The 4,541-nt window shown below is 45.4% G+C and overlaps 1 protein-coding gene across 1 annotated transcript in view; it reads right to left on the bottom strand.

Annotated features, from left to right (window-relative positions):
• Positions 1-3,757, bottom strand: part of LOC116689726 (RAC-gamma serine/threonine-protein kinase) — a gene marked incomplete at its 5' end in the record, with an annotated part of 81,844 nt that extends 78,087 nt beyond the window's left edge. Inside the window, 1 exon segment of the mRNA XM_074783855.1 lies at positions 2,851-3,757.
• Positions 3,758-4,541: the final 784 nt, after the last annotated feature.

The raw sequence follows: 4,541 nt of genomic DNA, 5'->3' as shown, positions 1-4,541 counted from the left end.
AAACGGTCTTGAGTCCGAACTCAAGTCCAAGACCGGACTCGAGTACTACAGCCCTGGCAGATACCGTTGTCTTGCGCTAGCCTAGCAACAGCAAACTCTGCAGCTGTAAGGACTGGATGAAAAGTGTTGAAAACGGTCTCCACTGATAAACAACACACTGGACAACTTGTAAATGATGAATCCTATGTCCAAAATACTGAACCGCCCCTTTAAAGCTACAGTGCGTAGTTTCTGTCGCCCCCGTGAGGAATTCTAAGTAATGACAACAACACTGCCAGCGCATCCACATGATACAAGCCTTCCGTGATCGCACACGCGCCCTCGCCCCTCCTCGATGCTAATAGCCAAGGAGGACACGGAGGAAAAACAAAACAAGATGGACTCCTCAGAAGAGGTCATTATCTTCACTTGAGTTTGCGCGCAGAAATGACACAATCTTCTGAACACAGTCTTACTGAGAAATACAGAGAGAGAGTTGTGTGGCGCTTATTAGATGTGCGACTGATTTGGCAATGACTTGAATGTAACATTTATCAATCAAAAAGTTACGCTCTAAAGCTTTAAAACTCTGTGACTGCAAACTCTCTTGTAACTCTGTCATTTCACATCTGATTGAGCCGAGGTCCCAGACCCCCTTGTGGGATTACTGGTACAGCTGTCTTATTTAATTGGTGTCTGCCTTGTGTATCTGTGTGTGTCTTTTTTTGTTGTTGTTTCCATGGACCGTGAGTCTAATAATAAAGGCTATCTATCTATCTATCGATCGATCTATCTATCTATTTATCCATCCATCCATCAGAGCTGGGCAATATTTCTGAAATCAGCATCCCATACTTGTTAAGAGATTTTAAATAATGATATATAATCACAATATGCCAAATGTATGCAAAGAGGTTCAAAACAATTAAATGTTGCACTGTTATGCATTAAATGAAACCAGCCTCTGCACGTGTCAAGCAAAAACTGTCAGGTTTTATATACAGCTTTTTGGAAATATAATGATGAACGAGAACATGTTAAGATGAAATTGTCACTATATGATTCTGCTAAAAGTCAATGAACAATATCATATTCAAACAGCCCTACTTCCTGATAAAGTGAACAAAATACAGTGACAAACCGCCACAATACATTGTTTTTTTTGTTCTAATTCATTTCTATTATATCTCTTTGAACTACATGTGTGTAGTTATGTAAAACGCCATGCCCATGGGACTTTAAGAGGAAATGTTTTCCTGTTCAGCCTCACTAATACCACGATGATTCATAAATGATTTCTGTAATATATCACACGCCTACTGATCACTGCTGCACATGTTCAACTGTCCATTCTGTTTATACTTTAGCATATTCATATCTTACCCTTACTGTCTGTTACATGTACTCTTTATATAACCCCTAGACATATAAACATTAAACTGCACTTCTGGTTAGATGCTAAACTGCATTTACATGTCTCGACAACAAAGTTAAATATAGGCTAATCACAGAAATGCCGATAACATGTTAGCCATTATATGTGATAACCCTTTCTCCCACTCCTGGTAGTGTTTTACAGGACATTAAATTAAAAATACGTGTTTTCTTTTCAACAAATTCGCAGTTAAACTGACTTTTTTTCCCCCCACAGAGCATTTCCCCATTTCCTCACGCTAGTCTTTTCTGTACAATTGAATACACTGTGGGTAAATAACCCGGTGCATTTACTGACTGTGAGGTTAATAATTTGACATTTCAAGCTAAAAGGAGTACCAGGTGATGAGGACGCGGTGGCCGGTGGACGGCGGACTGGACCATGTTTCCCCAATGCACAGCGCACACCATCAGGCTGCAAAACAAACGCGAGCCCTCCAATGACAACAAAAACAATGGCTGCCAGGAGCAGCCGTTGTAGATTTCAAAAGCCGGTTGAGAGCTGCGGGCCTCGGTACCACAACACCCCCCCCCGGCTGTGATTTATTGACCATGACTGGGTCCCGCACCGCACCGCACCACAGCCAAACAAATACAGAAACAAGAGCTTTTGTTTCAAGGGCGTGCGGTGTCATTATCTCGTTACATAACAATATTCGCTTGGCGTGCTGTGTACATTTTAATGGGCGAGACGCGAATAAATGGTCTGGCAGTGACTTTTGTGCCGAGTAGTCGCTGGTTTAAGGCCATAAAAAATAAAAAAAAATAGCCGGCTCCCAGGGTGTGAAATGGCCGGGTCGGGGGGGAGACGTTTGTGTAAACCAGGCTGGCCTGTGAGGATGGTTAGCTTAGCAAGCTGGCTAACTGACAGGCGGCGGAGCCGTGGTGTTATTTCCATGTTTGTGATGAAACAACCCCGCGGTTTGTCGGTTTTATGTGTGTATCTCGGGACAGAGAAGCGACGCGCTTGTGTTTCTGAAGGGATGGGAACCCGGGGAGGAGGAGGAGGAGGAAGTGAGGGAGAGGAGAAGGAGAGAGTGGCGGGGAGAAATGAGGAGGTTGGGGGGTGTCGTTCATCACGGATATGGGCCGACGCCAGACGGACGGTACCGTTACCATACCGTTACTAGCCCTCCCATCTCTTCTGCCGCAGCATCCCGGTGCCGCATCCCTCCCAGCCTGACGAATGACGACGAAGCGGAAACGGCAGCGGCAGCAGCAGCGGCAGCGGCAGCGGCAGCCCGCTAACGACAACCAACGGCAGCCAACGGCAGCTAGCTAAGATGCTAACCTCCGCTCCCACCCGCTCTGGGCTCGACACAAACCCGCTCACCGTGCCCCCAAAACGACAACCCCCACCCCGCCTCCTCCCTCCTCTCCCCATCCCTACAATCAAATCACACAACACGTTATATCATATCAAACTAATTATTTCACCTGGTAGTCGAATAATGACAAGGATGCCCCCCTCCTCCTCCTCCTCCTCCTCCTCCTCCCCCTCCTCCTCCTCTATGGGCGCTGGAGCATCCAACGGAGTAACGTCCCTCAGTGGTGAAAACAGGCGGAGGACAGCGATGCATCCATGGCCGCTGATGCCGAGTCCAGACCGTGGAAGCCGAAAACTGAGGGGTTTTTGTGTGTGTGTGTGTCCCAGACAGACGAGAGACTGCGGCGGCAGACAGACACACGGACAGACAGATAGATCCGCTCGGCTCCTGCTCCCTCCGCGGCTCCGCCAGGAAACCTCGCTCGGCTCCAAGTCGGCACGTCACGTTCAGCCTGGGAGGACTCCTGCTGCGTTCACGGACTGTCGGACAGACGGGGGTTCATGAGGTTCATGCGAACCGAGCCAGCTGTGAGATGTGACTTGGCACTGGTTGAACGAGTGCGCAGATCTTTACCAAAGTAAAAAAAAAAAAACTGAAAACATTATTTTTTTAAATCAATTGAACAATTGTTGTACAAAAATAGTGGAAAAAAACAACATAATTTTCTCCTAGAGCCAACAGCGACTTCCTGAAATTACTTAAATAGTCACATCAACAGTCCAAAATCAAAATATAATAAATTTAGAAGGATTCACAGAGGTAAGCGACCAATCTTCACATTTGACATGTTGGAGTCAGAGATTGTTTGGGATTTTTGTTGACCACCTAATCGATTAATCGACTTATTATTTGAGCTCTCCATTTGAATTAAGAGTCTTAATTCGCTGCATGTCTCTAACCATGTCTGTACAGTGTGCTCCTTTATCATGGAAAGAGGGGGCTTTACGGGGGTACGCGAATGCAGCATCTCTCTCCTCATGGCATCGAGGGCTTTTGTTGGTCCCCGGCTTTTGTTATCTCTCTCTCTCTCTCTCTCTCTCTCTCTCTCTCTCTCTCTCTCTCTCTCTCTCTCTGAGTCCAGATTCAGTTTTAATTTACTTCCGTCTGATCCCCAGCAGATATCAGCTCATATTTATTTAACCACCAGAGTAACACTCAAACCAACCACGTGGATTATTTTTCTGCCCCTAGACAAATTCATTTTTTCCCTAGACTTTTTATACTGTTATTAATTTACCCAGGCTTACCTAAATGTATAGCAGACCCCCCCCCCCCCCCCCCCCCCCCCCCCCACACACACACACACACACCCCTCCTCCCTCCCTCCTTCCCTCCCCAGCCTTCCTGTGAATGGATGCTTTGTTTGAGGATCCTGGTCCCAGTCTGGCTGCAGGCCCACATAGACGGGACCGCTGCTGCTGAAATACAGTCTGTAAAATAACAAGTCAGTCCAACTCTGCCAGGTTCAACTAGGAAATCAACAGTTTGTGGATGAGCAGAGGTGTCAGCTGACAAATGGACAAAGGAAATCCAACAAAATCCAACAGGAATAATAATGGGATGAGAATTATGGGAAATTAAAGTTGACCTAAATGTTCACCTTTAAAGTTCATGAGCTTAGATGATTTACTCATCTACCAACATCCATTTGAATATTTTTTTAAATGCTTACATGGCAAATATTGATATATGTGATTCATTTACATTAATTTAACACAAAGCATGTAATTAATTTGACTTCTTTTTCATTTTCAAATTGCTTGAGAGACATTATATGAGCTACATACTTTGGTGTTAAGT

Source organism: Etheostoma spectabile, chromosome 5 (assembly GCF_008692095.1).
Source record: "Etheostoma spectabile isolate EspeVRDwgs_2016 chromosome 5, UIUC_Espe_1.0, whole genome shotgun sequence".
Lineage (NCBI taxonomy): Eukaryota > Metazoa > Chordata > Actinopteri > Perciformes > Percidae > Etheostoma > Etheostoma spectabile.
This window is presented reverse-complemented; position numbering and strand designations above follow the sequence as displayed.